Genomic DNA, 15,392 nt, shown 5'->3' with positions numbered 1-15,392 from the left:
GGCCCGTCTGGCGCCCGCGCCCGCGTCGGCTGGGCGGACCCAGGAACTTCCGGCCGCCGGGAGCCCAGATGGCGCGGGGCTGAGGGTGCGGGGCCTGGGCAGATCCATTCAAGGGGTGCAGTGGGGGCGACTGGGTGATCTTGGATCCCCTTGAGCTGGGGCGCGGGGCGTCAGTGAGGAGCAGGGGGAGAGCCCTGAACTGTGAGTGCGGGGATCCAGGCTGGGGCCCAGCTCCGCCAGCGTCTCACCGCGCGCCCTTGGGCCCCGTTCCTCCGCGGAACAGCAGGGGGTCAATCGAGATGACCTCTAAGGCCCCTCCCGGGCCAGGCCCGAGGAGGTTGATCTGGTCTTTGACCACGGCCTGGTCAGAGTATCTCAGACCCTCTGGGTCCCTCAGGGAGGAGGACGGGACTTGCTTGCCTTTCTTTGAGCCCTTGGATACGTGAGACTTGAGAGGATTTAAAAGACTTACTGTGTCCAGAGACTTACTGTGACAAATGCCAGGACGTTTCGCGGGGCTTTTAAACAGATGCCATCCATTGCAGCAAATGGAGCCATCGCTAACTACCTTTTAAGGGTCCAGCTCACACATTTGTTATTTCTCACCCCAGGACCGCTGATTCTGTAGGTATTATCTCCATTTTACAGGTGAAGAAACTGAGGCTGAGAGTGGTTTAGTAACTTGCCCAGGGTTCCACAGCTGGGAGGTAGCAGAACCTGAGCTGGACTCCAGCACTGGCTCAGCTCACACCTGGATGAGGAGACCAAGACTTCATGCTTTAAAATAGGTGGTTTGTTTCTTTAACCACTGAGAGCAGTGCATCAGAATCACTTGGTAGGCTCCACCCCCAGAGTTTCCGGTTTAAGTCTGGGTGGCCAAGAATGTGGGGGGCCTACAGGTTCCCAGGTGCTGCTGATGCTGCTGGCCCCAGGACCACGCTTTGAGAATCGTTGCTTCGGCTGAAGGTTGGGGGTTCCAAGAGGAGCAGGGGTCCAAGTTTGGCAGATGATCCCTGGCGTTTTTACATTTCCCTTTTATACCTGAGGTTCCTGGTAGGGGTTTTCCGACATTATTTTGCCACCCTCTGGTGAGAATAGCAGCCATCAGCTAAACAGACAAACCTCCCTGATGATATTGCAAGAGTCATCAGAGGCATAATCAATTGCTATCAGACGGGCAGGAAACAATTCAGAAGCCCAAGGGATTGCTGACCAGCCTTCAGAGACCGCCTCACTATCCTTCATTTATATTGGACATTTATAGCAGACAGCTGTGGGAAAGAAGGCAGATTCAGAGAATGTGGAATTTTAGAGCAGAGACAGGCCTTTGTAAGATTCTTTCCATCTGCAATTCGTCTTTCTCCCACTATTAGAGTTGGGGAAACTGAAACCTTCTCCAAACCACACAATCACTATTAACAAACATCTTAGATTCCCCATTGCCCATGAATTGGCCAGAATTCTGTGTGCTCATATCCTGCTCTGTTACATTCCTTTACAGTTGCTAACATGCTACTCATTTGCATGCCAGGTACTCCTGGCAGAAAAGCCAGAACTTCTACAAAGAGGACTGTATTTTCAGTTCTGGGAGTCCCTCCTCTCACAGGTGATAAATAGAAGCAACCAACCTGGCTAGAGTGTTCCCTTAACAAATCCTTTGTGATCGCTATTGCCATTGCCCTAAGTGAGGCCCTCTCTCTCTTGAGCTATTACAACAATGCTGTGAGGAGGGGCATGGCATACAATTTACAAGTTACAGATGAGAAACCCCCAGCTCAGAGAGGCAAAGTGACCTGCCCAATGCCACCCAGCTGGGAAGGGGCAAAGCGTGACTCTCACCTCCTTCTCTGATTCCAAATCGTGCTTCTGCTGCTTCCAGCTGTTGGGTGTGAAAAAGACAGTGTGTGTGTTTGTTGAGGGGAGAGTGGACAGAGGGAGAAGAAAGAAGCATTGATTACCTACTCTGCGCCCAGGATTGTGTTGGATGCTTTACATTTACTGAATATGATTATTCCATGAACACCCCTTAAGTCTGTAGAGTTTGGCGTTATTATCCCATTTCACAGATGAAGAAATAATCTCAGAAAAGGTGACTTGCCCAAGGGCATGCAGCTGGTAATTTAAATCTGGGTCCTGGTTGTCTTGATCACACTGTCTAGGGGCAGGGGAACATATGGTTACTGCTGTTTAAAGGGGGCCAACTCCTAGGCAGTTGCAGTCTTTGTAAATGATGTAACATCAGAAGGTAGCAACAAGGGGTAGTTTGGGGATTCCTGGCACCTTGCAAAATTTGGAAGAAAAATAGGAGGGATAAATACTACAAAATGCCCAAGGAGTAAACTTGATAGGAGTTAAAGGGTCAGTAAATATAATAAAACATTGATTTCTTTCCTTTTTTCAAGGTGCTTCCTCATTGACTATTCTTTGTGTTGAAATGTCATTGATCTGCAAGTTGTTAGTCTAGGACTTAGAATCTAAGTGGATCTTGATGGCAGAGATAAGGTGCTTTGGGCCCAAGGTCTGGGTGGGAACATCTACAGTAAATCTTCCCTCTAGCAGCCCCATGTGCCCAGTGAGTCATTCTCTTGTCCTACACTCAAATCTTTTGCTAACCTACCTCTAACTTTATATCACCTTCACACCACCTCCTAGTAGGACCTGCTAGCTATCTTGGCTCATCTGAGTCTTCTCTATCTTAGGGGCAATTTAAACCTCATTCCTCCTGAAGTCTTATCTTTGCTTAGAGAGCACTTATCTTGGCCGCTCCCCTGACATAGCTGCTGTTTATATTCTGTGAGCTGTTCCTTGGTCAACCTCATCTCATACACACAAGACGCCTCACAACCCCTTTTTAATTCTGGCCTATATTCTAGCACTGAACAGCTTGTCTTGTAACTTTCCTGTATCTCCAGCACTTTACATATAGTAGATTCTTCATGAATATTTGGTGGATGAATGAATACATAGCCTGGGGCTATCTTTTTTGAAGGAGGGAAATTATTTCCTTTCGAATACTAAGATTCAGGAGGGCTGGCACCATGTTTTATTTGGTTCTATCCCCAGGCTCTAGGACAAGGTCTTAGTAAATATTGAATCAACATTCTTTAAAAGAATACATTTTCTGGACCTGTTTACACATTGATTCAAGTAGCTCCCCGAATGTTCTGACTTGGAATAAATTTTCCTCCTGGAGGACTGAGTGACCAAGCCCTTTCCTTTTTTTTTTTTTTTTTGTGGCCGCATTGCATGGCATGCGGGATCTTAGTTCCTGGACCAGGGATCGAACCTGTTCCCCCCTGCAGTGGAAGCACAGAGTCCTAACCACTGGACCACCAGGGAATTTCTGACCAAGCCCTTTCATACAGAGCAAACAGAATGAACCCACCTTCTCCCTTCAGGAACCACCTCTTTTGACCTGTTCTAGACCCTTCCCCAGAAGCTACTCTGGATGTGGGAAGTTCCCGGATGGCCTAGAATGAGACCCCAACCTGATGGTGACTGTCCTGTTGAGGGGGGAGGGGTCAGTCTCCCCCACAAACCTGTTTCTCCTGCAGGCTGCCCCATCCATCCTTTCAAGTGCCTTTAAAATCCTTGGAGGCAGCCCCGATTCCTCTCTTTTCCTCACACTCCACACTTGGTTCATTAGCACAGTCTGTTATGTCTAGAATCCAACCACTCTGTAGCACTCTATCACTATCTTGTGGTCCAAGTCCCCCTCACCTCTCTCCTGGATTACTGTGGTAGATTACATCATGACACGACTAAGCCAGTTCATCGCAACTGGGTTCAGTGTTGCTGTAGATCTCAGTAATCTCCAGTAATGAGTGGTAGATGAGCATACCTTGCTACTAGCAGGGGGCGCTGAGGCGAAGCAAGCCAGTTTTAGCCTGAATTCTGTGCCACGGACCATCACTGATTAGCAAGCAGGTCCTCGAGTTATATAACCTCCTCTGTGAGCTCAATGAAGGCCCAGATATATGTCCTGGGTGTTCCAAAAAGCTTCCTTCTTGAAAAGATTAAGTCCAAGGCAGAAGCAACAATATTTGAGGAACAAGCTTCAATTCAAGGTCAGGCGATGGCATCCTCACTCAGCGGCTTGAACCCCAGATCAGACGGATTCCTAAGACCTAGAGCCCATTGGAGCTCACTAGATTCTTATGCTGTGTGGTGCAAGAGCAGAGGCACATGGACAGCACATTGCACATCTGGAACACTGCCTGTTTGACTGATGGACAATTATTTTGGCCATCAGTTTGCTAATGAACAGACCCTCTGCTGAAATGGCATTAAGACAATTGAAGCACTTGCGGAAGTGCCTCTGGAGTGTGGCTTCTGGGTAAAGTCCCTGCTGCCTCCACGGGAGCAGCTCTCAAAGTGCGGTCCCTGGGACCTTTTCAGAGGGTCTGTGAGGTCAGCACTATTATTATTTTCATAATAATACTAGGACATTATTTGCGTTTTTCACTCTCATTTTCTCCCAAGCATAGAGGGGAGTTTTCCAGAAGTTACATGTGTAGTATTGCCACAGGTTGAAGGAAGAATTAGATATGAGAATGTAGCTGTCTTCTATTAAGCCAGACTTTTTTTTTTTTATACTTATAAGTAACTTTTCTTTTTTTTTAATTAATTAATTTTTTTTTTGGGCTGCATTGGGTCTTTGTTGCTGCGCACGGACTCTCTCCAGTTGCAGGGAGCGGGGGCTACTCTTTGTTGCAGTGCACAGGCTTCTCATTGAGGCCGCTTCTCTTGTTGAGGAGCACGGGCTTTAGGCGCACGGGCTTCAGTAGTTGTGGCACATGGGCTCAGTAGTTGTGGCTCACGGGCTCTAGAGCACCGGCTCAGTAGTTGTGGCACATAGGCTTAGTTGCTCTGCGGCACGTGGGGTCTTCCCGGAGCAGGGCTCAAACCCATGTCCCCTGCATTGGCAGGCGGATTCTTAACCACTGTACCACCAGGGAAGTCCAAACCAGACTTTAAAGATATTTACAAACATGTACAGTGGTTTCTCAGGATCTGCGGAAGATTGCTTCCAGGACCTGCCTTCATACCAAAATCTGAGTCCCATAGTCGGCCCTCTATATCCACCGGTTCCGCAGAGGAGGGCTGACTGTAAAACAATGCCACTCTTCTCACTAAACATTTTTTGTTTTCAAAAATATCATTTTTCAGGACTTCCCTGGTGGCGCAGTGGTTAAGAATCCACCTGCCAATGCAGGGGACACGGGTTCGATCCCTGGTCCGGGAAGATCCCACATGCCCTGGCGCAACTAAGCCCATGTGCCACAACTACTGAGCCTGTGCTCTAGAGCCCGTGAGCCACAACTACTGAGTCCGCATGCTTCAACTACTGAAGCCCGTGTGTCTAGAGCCCGTGCTCCGCAACAAAAGAAGCCACCGCAATGAGAAACCCATGCACCGCAACGAAGAGTATCCCCCGCTCACCGCAACTAGAGAAAGCCCGTGTGCAGCAACAAAGACCCAATGCAGCCAAAAATAAATAATAAATAAATAAATAAATTTATTTTTAAAATATATATCATTTTTCATAAAACTGTTAACCAAGCTAACATATGTAGTGGATTTATTATTTTTTTTAAATTATTTAATACATATTTTAAAAATACTTTCACAGGGTCACATGCAATTTTAATTTCTAAATGGTGAATATTAATAACCTCTATTAACAAAATATGGGATCCTCAGTTTTTAAGATGAAAAATAGTCCTGAGACCAAAATGTTTGGGAATTGTTCTATGGTTCAGCAAACTTATTCTGTTGAGAGCCAAATGGGAAGTATTTTAGGCTTTGAGGGCCACGCAGTCTCTTGTTCCTTTTGCATCTACTCACCTCTGCTGTGAAAGCATCCATACACACAAATGGGCCTGGAAGTGTTCCAGTAAAACTTTACTTATGGACACTGAAATTTGAATTTCATATCTCACAAAGTATTATTCTTCTGATTTTTGAAAAATGTAAAAGCAATTCTTAGTTCACAGGCTGTCCAAAAATAGATGGTGGGCCAGATTTGACCCCCGGGTTGCAATTTGCCAATCCCTTCCTGTTCTAGGGGGTTCAAACCAATAACACACACATATACATCATGTTAGTTCAACTGAAATGTTCAGACAATATAACAGCTTTCTCACTGTTTCTGCACATGACCCCCGAAGGCTATTCTCAACACAGCAGCCACACTGATCCCTCTTTGCTCTAAAGCCACCAGTGACTTATCTCATTCAGCAGAGAAGCCAAAGTCCTTCCCATGGCTTGGAAGACCCTACATGATCTGCTGCCCCATCCCTCTGACTCAACGCCTTCTGCTCTCCCTCTCATTCTGCTCTAGCCTGTTCCTTGAAAAAGCCTGCTGTTTCCTCAGGGCCTTTGCACTTGCTGTTTCCTCTGCCTGGAATGTCCTTCCCCCAAATAGCCAATTAATTCACTCAAATGTCTGCTCAAATATCACTTCTCAGTGAAGTCTTTGTTTTCTTTTTTTTAATAACAGTTTTATTAATATAATTCATATGCCATGCAATTCACCCATTACAATTCAGTATACAATTCGGTGGGTTTTAGCATATTTACAGAGTTGTGCAACCTTCATCATGATCAGTTACAGAACATTTTTCATCACTCCAAGAAGAAACCCCAGACCTATTAGCAGGCACTCCCCATTTCTCCCCAGTTTGCTCAACCGTCCCACCAATCTACTTTCTGTCTCCATGTATTTGCTTATTCTGGACATTTCAAGGAATTAGAATTCCACTAAATGGAATCAGACAATATATGCTCTATTGTGACTGAATTCTTTCACTAAGCTTAATGTTTTCAAGATTCATCCATGTTGTAGCATGGTTCAGTACCTCATTCCTTTTTAGGGTCGAATAATATTCCACTGTATGGCGATACTACAATTTATTTATCCACTCATCAATTAACGGACATTTGGGTTGTTTCACTTTTTGGCTATTAGGAATAATGCTCCTATGAACATGCATGTACAAGTTTTTGTGCAGACATATGTTTTCATTTCTCTTGGGTAGATACCTAGGAGGGAATTGCTGGGTCATATGGTAACTCTGTTTAACATTTTGAGAAAATGCCAGACTGTTTTCCAAAGTGGCTGCACCATTTTACATTCCCACCAGCAATGTTATCGGGGTTCCAATTTCCCACATCTTCTCCAACACTTGTTATTACCTGTCTTTGTGATTACAGACAGCCTAGAGGGGGGTGATGAAGTGGTATCTCCTGGTTTTGATTTGCATTTTCCTGAAGGCTAATGTAAATAAAGCCTTTCTTGATCATCCTGTTTTAGATGTCAACCCCTCCTCCCTTCTCTACCCCCCCTCCCCCACTTCCCTGCTTTATTTTTCTATAGCACTTATTTCACTTATTTGTTTATTTGTTGTCTCTCTCCTCCCTCAGGGGATAAACTCCAGGAGGGCATGATTTGTGTCTGTTCTGTGCTCTGCTATATCCTCAATGCCTGTAGAAGCTCTGTCCAATAGAAATAGAGTGCGATCCATCTATGTAATGTTAAACTTTCTAGTAGCCAAAAAAAGTGAAAAAAGGAGGAAACAGATGAAGTTCATTTTAATAATATTTTTATTTAACCAGATATATCTAAAACATTGTCATTTCAACAAGTAATCAATATAACAAATTACTAAGGAGATATTTTACATTCTTTTGTTCAGTCTAAGCCTTTGGAATCAGGTGTGCATTTCACACTTAACAGCCTTCTCAGTGTGAACTTGCCACATTTCAAGTGGCTTCAGCACTGAACGTGGGCCTAGAACCTTCATTTTGTGAGTGTATGAACAACTCCCTCTTAGAGACGGTTTGATTAGTCACTGCCCTGGGGAGGAGGACTTTCATAAACATATTTACATGAGGTCTTGCATGTAAGTGGTAAGCCTGGGCTTGGGTTTCCAATCCCTGCTTGCTCACTGTGACCTTGGGCAAGTCATTGTCCCTCTCCGAGCATCAATTTCTTCAGCTGTGAAATAAACTTTATGTTCCCTTCCAAGCTTTCAGCATCAGAGAGGGAGGCGAGGGTGTTGCCTGTGGGGTAAAAATTGTGCTCAAATGCCTTAGATTCCATACTTTTTGAAGTCAGGTGGCTTTCACCGTCACTGGGAGGAGGGCTAAATCACACAGAAAGATGGTTCTGGAAGACCTTTTGGAGAGCCCTGGTGAGCTGGGGGTTTTTGTGACCATAAAGAGGCCCTGGGATCATGATTTACACAAAAAGAACAAAGGAATCTGTCTGGGAACACCTCACCCCCCGCCAAGCCCCAGCATCCTAACACAAACTGTCTCCTAGAACTATCTGTATAGCTCCCCAGCTGCGTGTGCATTCCTCAAAGGCAGGCCCTGAATTATTGAATATTCATTTCTGTGTTTGGAGGATTGTTTGGAAGTCTGTGTAGGGAGGATTCTGATTTAGTTCATTTCCCTGCATCTGTTTGATTAATCCAGAAGAATGGGGGATTCAACAGGTGTTTTGCCAATGTTAGCTTCTGCTTGCTCAAGCATTTTTTAAGATGTTATAAGGTGTCATATTAATCATAAAATCTTCAGAACCCTCTGTGGGGTGAGACTGGGGACCAGGTTTTCCTGGGGATCGTTCCTTTCAGCTCCTCTGTCCACTGTGGGGACTGTGGGAATTGGCTTTCAAGAGCCCATGCCATCAACCACGCAGCCCACAGGTTGGATTTCTCTAGGGGGAGGGCTGTGCTGGGAGTCACGATCTGCTTTCAGGGAAGGCGTCACTGTTTATGTAGCTTCTCTGAACTTAACCTATAGACTCGGGCAGATCGAGCAAAGCCAGGCCCCACAGTGTAAGCAAATAGGAATAGATCAGGTCAATTTGATTTGATCAACATCCCTGGTTTGCATTTCCAGGCTTTACTTCTGGAGAAGTAAGATACTACTCCCAAAACAGGCCTCAGGAGGACAAATCTTTTGAGCAGAGTCCCTTAAAAAAATAATGCACTTATGAGTAAATGCATCGTATGTGAGATGGCTCCCCATTACCTCCCAGGACAGAGTCCATGCTGCTTCCTGTGATAGGCGTGGGAGGGTCTGGACCCTGCCTCTTCCTCCAGCCTCCCACCACCTGGCCCTTTGGGCTCTAAACCTTGCATTTCCCACATACCTCATGGATTGTCATTCATCTCCAGGCCTTGGCTTATGCTGTCCCTTCTGTCTGGCACCCCTTTGCCTTCCCTTCTTTCTGTCTGCAAAATTGGCCTCCCTTAGGTCTTGTCTGCTTATAGCAATCTGTCCACTTTGAACCCCCAGTTCCTGAGATACCCCAGGTTTGGAGCACCCACAGACCCTGGAATCTGTATTGCCGCACATGTTACACTGGGTTGGGATCAACTGTCTGATATTGACCCTCTAGACCAATGTTCTTCATGGAAGGGATAATGCTTCCCAAGGAATGCTTTGAACTGTACGGGATATTTCAGTGGATGCAGTGACAGGAGGGTGCTATTTCCATGTGGTGGACAGGGGGCTGGGAATGCTGGCTGTCCTGCAATGTAGCGACAGTCCTGCCCAGCGGAGAATGTTTCTTGTCCCACAGGACTTTAAGAAGTCCAACCAGATGCTCCTGTAGGTAACACACCCTGTAATTAAGCGAGCTTGGAAACTAGTAATTTTACAAATAAACTCAATTTTTTTTTTTGGCATGGTTTTAACATATGCTGACTTTTCCAGGAACGCAACTACTGTGTAAATCAAGGGAAGACCAAGTTTCGCTTTGCTCAGAGCTTTAGCAAGGACTTATCACCATTTTGGAAAATCACACCTGTGATGGCAACATGACTCATGATAGAGAAAGAAGAAATTCACCCAGATACCTGCTGGCAAATCTAATTGTTTGAGGATATTTCTTGACCATGGGATGAGTCCCCATACAACACGCCTGGATCCATCTGCATTTGTTGATGTTGCGGTCGCCATGTTTCACGGTATATAAAACTCTACTTTTTAAGCTCTTACTTTCAGATGCCAAAAATAAAGTATTGCCTGAATATCGTCTTACCTCCCTTAAATCCAGATTTCTTTGTCCTAAGTAGGTGCAAGCACGTGACTGCTTTATTACATCTCTGGTGTATTAGGCCTAAGCATTTACAGATTGAAACACATTTTATTCTAATGCTCCTTTTATTTCCCTTTTATATTTGTTATATTATATTGATTTTGTCTTTTCATTACATGTATAAGTAGGTTATATTATCCATGAATTTAAAGCGGAGGATATTCAAAATATTTATTAAAGGTCGTGGGGGGATCCTAGCTGACAGTGTTGAGAACCACGCTAAAGCCTTAGAGGGCAGGGACTTCACCTCCCCTGTGTCACCACTTCCTCCCTTGTGCCTAGCACAGGCCTGGAATACAGTAGCTGCACAGAGAATCTTTTCTGAATGATGAAGGGGTTGAGGGTGACCCCTTGGCTGAGATGGGGAACAGAGGAGGGAGGGCAGTTTAGTGGGGAGAGTGATGAGTTCAGTTTTCAGTGTAGAAGCTTGGCGAGCCCTGGAACTTCGAGGGGCAGTGGCTGTGCAGGATTGTTCTCCAAATGCCACTGAAGAGTGGGAAGTACAGTCAGAGTGTCAGTCAGTTCATCTGTTTGGTCAGTAAACATTGCAAGTGGCTCTGTGTGGGATGGACAGATCAGCAGGGGCTGAGAGGCTCACAGTACAGGTGTGTGTCTCCTCCTCTCCACAAGAGGAGACACGCACCTGTACTTTCTATTTCCTAGATGGGATCTCCTAGATGGGATGCTGCCTGATTCATGAATCGTTGAATAGAGTCAATTAGATTTTCAAATTTCCTCAGCTGAATTTTGTATTTTGGCACGATGATTAGAGCTTGGAATTTTCAGCCCTGCTCCCCATTCTCTTGGGAAGAGAGAAGGGCTGGAAATGGAATAAATGATCCATCATGCCTATGTGATGACGCCTCCATACAAATCCTGAAGTGTGGGGTTCACAGAGTTTCCAGGTTGGTGAACACATCTGTGTACTGGGAGGATGATGCACCCCAAATCCACGGGGACAGAAGCTCCTGTGCTCGGGACCCTCCCAGACCTTACCCTATGTGTCTCTTCATCTGGCTGTTCATCTGTATCCTTTATCATATCCTTTAACAAACTAGTAAATGCATGTAAATACATTCCAGAGTTCTGTGAAGCCACTCCAGCAAATTAATCAAAACTGAGGAGAAGGTCATAGGAATTTCAGATTTAAAGCCCATGGGTCAGAAGCACAGGTGACAACCTGGACTTGCAACTGTCATCTGAAGTGGGGTGGGAGCAATCTTGTAGGACTGAGCCCTTAACTTGTGGGATCTGACACTGTCTCAAGGTATATAGTGTCAGAATTGAGTTAAATTGTAGGACACCCAGCTGGTGTCACAAAGAATTGCTTGGTGGGGAACAGCCCCACACACACATTTGGCGACTGGAAGTGTCAGAAGTGTTGTGACTGTGGCAGTAGTGTAAGAGTTAGGAAAGACACAGGAGGAAAAGAACCAAAGTTTTTCCAATACACAAGGATAAATCTTGAAAACATTATTTAATTTCTAAGTGAAAGAAGCCAATCACAAGAGAGCACAAATTGTATGATTCCATTTATATGAAATGCCCAGTGTAGGCAAAGACATAGAGACATAAAGTAGATTGGTGGTTGCCAGGGTCTGGGGTGGTAGGGGGATGAGAAGTAGCCAAGGGAGCAAGCCATGGGGAAGAGCATTCCAGGCACTGGGAACAGCAAGTGCAAAGGCCCTGAGGTGGGACAAAGTGTGGTCTGATCAAAGAACAGCAAGGAGGTACGTGTATCTAAAAGGGAGTGATGAAGGGGAAAGTGGTGGGAGATGAGAAAAGAGAGGGGGTAGTGAAACTGAGCAGGACCCTGTGGGGCTCCTGGGCACGGAAGACTTTCTGTGTCCGCCGTTGCTTGTTTGTAGGGAACAGACTCCAGCCTCCATGACTTTCCCTGAGTTGCAAAGGGCAGATTCAAACAGTTGCTAATCAGGGAAGGAAGGGGACGCAGAGACAAGGGAGGAGGAGCCAAGAAACAATAGTGCAGCCTTGGGGCAGCATCCTGGTTTTGCCTCAAGGGATACACATAACAATATCTTTAAGCTCTTTATAGAACTAAAACACAACAAATGGAAGATGTCAGCATTCTTCATACCAGAGAAGACCACCTGAGTCCAGAGTAAAGGAACCAGAGAAACTCATCAAAAGATTACCTGAGGGACTTCTCTGGTGGTCCAGTGATTAAGACTCCAGGCTTCCACTGCAGGGGGCGTGAGTTTGATCCCTGGTTGGGGAACTAAGATCCCGCATGCTGCATGACAAAAAAAAAAAAAAAAAAAAAAAAATTACCTGAGACCAGATTAAAGGAATGCAGGCCCTGCACACACCCTAACCTTATCAGCAACCCCACTCTTGAACCATTGCTATAAAACTCCTCACCAAATCTTCCCAGGTTGGGACACACAGTTTTCAAGGGCAGGAGCCTGCTGTGTTGCCCTTTGCCTGGCAAAGCAATAAAGATATTCTTTTCTACTTCACCCAAAACTCTGTCTCTGAGATTCGATTTGGCACCAGTGAACAGAGGCTGAGTTGTTGGCATCAGTAGTAAGACCAGACTGTGCAGGGCCTTATGGGCCACTGTCAGAGTGTTGGCTTTTACTTGGAGGGAGACGAGATAACACTGGCTATTTTGAGCAGTGGAGGATGTATTTGTCTTATGTTTTAACAGAATCCCTAAGGCAGGAGATGGACTGTAAAAAGGCAAGGGTGGAAGCAGGGAGATGGGTTTGGAGGCTACTGCATTGATTCAGGCAAGAGATGACTTTGGCTTGGACCAGGATGGGAGCAGTGGAGGTGGGAAGAAGTGTCCAATTCTGGATCTATCTGGAAAATAGAGCTCACCTTCAAGTCTTGTGGTCTGAGCAACTGGGAGATTGCAGCTGGATTTTATCGAGTGAGGGAAGACTGTGGGAGGAAGTAATTTCCCTGCTAGTCTCTGCTCACGTATAGCAAGAAGTTATAGCAGAACAAACATTTTAAATTTGATATTTTTTTCCTGAACACTAAACCATAAACACCAAGACGCTAAAGAGTGTTCATAATGATCACTTTTGAGGGCTGTGTGGTGTTCCATGCAATTCATTTACCCTAAATTACATAACCATTTCCTTGTAATTATCTAGATTGTTTCTGTTTTAATTTTAAAAATTATAGATAATCCTATAATGAATATCTTTGTGCTGATGGCTTTGTCTTTGTGGATTTCTTAGGAGATTTCTCAAGGGATTGATTCTCAGGAATGGATTTACTAAGTGAAAGAGTAAAAACACTTAATAGCTCTTGAGACACATTGCTAAACTGTTTTCCACAAAAACTGTGGCAGTTTATAAGGCCAGCCAAAACTTAGAGTGTGGCAGTTTCACCATAAATTAGATAGTAGAGGACATTAGCATTTTATTTACACTTTCTAATAAAAGGGGTAATGTCAGTCGCTGTTAGACTGAGGAACAAGTCCTGAGAGCAGGTGAGGGGATTAAGAAGAGATGGGGTCAGGAGGGTGGTGTACAAGCACACACACACTTTATTTCCCATCAAAACTCTTTTTATAGATTGCAGTAGGCAATACATGTTTTTGTTAAAATCACAAGACAGAATCATCAGACAGTATTTCCTTAGTGTTGAAGTTATAGTACAAAACATTCTGCGAACCAGAATATAAACATGCGTGAGAACAGACTGTGATTACCGAAACATGCCAAGGACAAACTATAGTTAGAGAAACTGCAAGCAACCTCATGGGCCAAGACTCATATCTTCTCCAATAACTCTTTCGGGTCCTGTCAAGAATTAAGCAGGACTTTGCCATGCTTTAAGCTGCAAGAACTGTGTCAGCTTGCAGCTGGTTCCCGACAGGGTAAAAGCTTCAAATTTAAAATATTTTTGCATGTACTTGATTACGGTTAAGGTTGGACATTTAAAAAGTTTATTTGTGTTTCTTTGACTGTGAACTGATTATTCAGGTCCTTTGCCCGTTTATTTACTGAAGTCTTAATAGTTAGGAAAATAAACTAGGGAAATTCTGTGGAAATAAATTTGTGTTCCTTTTGTAAAAATTTTTTAAAAGCCTTTGGTATGTGAATAATTATATTCCTATTTTGCTGACTGATTGATTTAAAAATTGCCATGTTGATTACAAAAAAATTTCTTAGAGTGAAGCACACCTGGATTACGTAGTGCTGTAGTCACAAATAAGGGCACACGTTCTAGATCCTTCTCCTGAGTGGCAAAGTTTTCCCACCGTCTAGTTCAAACATACCTCGCTGATGGGATCTCTGGCACTACAAAGTGCAAGGGACAGGACAAAGTGGCTTGTCCACAGGAGAGTGACCTGCATGTTGCAGGAACTCTGGAACATGTATGAGGAGTAGCGGCTGGCAGTTCCAGACTCAGGGAACGGGTGCCAGCTGAGGGGGAGGTAGCTTCTGTCTTCCCGGCGTCCCTCCAGCTGCTCCAGAGTCAGGAAGCACCTTGTTATGCGAGTTAGACTGGGAAACCTCTGAGGTCCTTTCAGTCCTGAGAACCCGAGCTTCTGAGAATTTGACACTTTTCTGCCTCAAAGTCTTTGCTGGCCTCAGTCCCTCCTCATCGCCCCATCTTAGGCTGCTGACCTCTTTGACTTCTTCAAGGACTGATTCAAATGCCATCTCCATAGTGGAATCTTCCCTAATCAACACCCCTCTCCTGCCCAGCCCCCACCCCCACCCCCAAACTGTTAGAGCACCTGTCATTGGCTGAATTTCTTCTGTGTTTCTCCCTCACTAGACTCCGAGGGCAGGGCTGGGGCTTATTCATTTCCTTGCCCTCACAGTGCACCTGAGAGGGACTCCACTTAGGAAGGCTTTGTTGAGTTGAATGACCCCCCTCCCCAGGGGAAGCTTAGCAGTTAGGAGAACTGCCATAGTAATTAGGAGGCATCCTAGTACAATGTCGGCATCATCACTTATTAGCTGTACCTCAGTTTCCCCATGGAGCTGTTGTGAATTAAATGGACCTTGGAGAAAGTCATTTCACATTTGTTTTGTAATCACTGAGCAGCAAGTACTCTCAGAGTCTATATTCCAGACACAAAGACATAAGAGATGGTCTCTGGGCTTGAGGAGGATCTCAGTGGTACACAGCAGGGTAGAATGTGATAAGGTTCCTGGGAGAGGTGGGAACCAAGTGCTAGGGGGCTCTGAGTAGGGGGAAGGAACACGTGGGTGAGTCTGGGGGGCTTCCCAAAGGAACCAACATCTGAGCTGAGTCTTGACAAGTGGCTGGAATTTCAACAGGTGGAAAT

At 45.2% G+C, this 15,392-nt stretch overlaps 1 long non-coding RNA gene across 1 annotated transcript; it reads left to right on the top strand.

Annotated features, from left to right (window-relative positions):
* The first annotated feature begins 32 nt into the window (after window positions 1-32).
* LOC309626262 lies at window positions 33-10,050 on the top strand. Its single transcript, XR_014243073.1, has 2 exons — window positions 33-201; window positions 9,727-10,050. It is a non-coding gene; the product is annotated as an uncharacterized lncRNA (long non-coding RNA).
* The last annotated feature ends 5,342 nt before the right edge of the window (window positions 10,051-15,392 follow it).

Source organism: Balaenoptera borealis, assembly GCF_965194805.1.
Source record: "Balaenoptera borealis genome assembly, chromosome: 3".
NCBI classification, from domain to species: domain Eukaryota; kingdom Metazoa; phylum Chordata; class Mammalia; order Artiodactyla; family Balaenopteridae; genus Balaenoptera; species Balaenoptera borealis.
The sequence above is the reverse complement of the archived record's forward strand: the minus strand, read 5'-3'. Positions and strand labels throughout refer to the sequence as shown.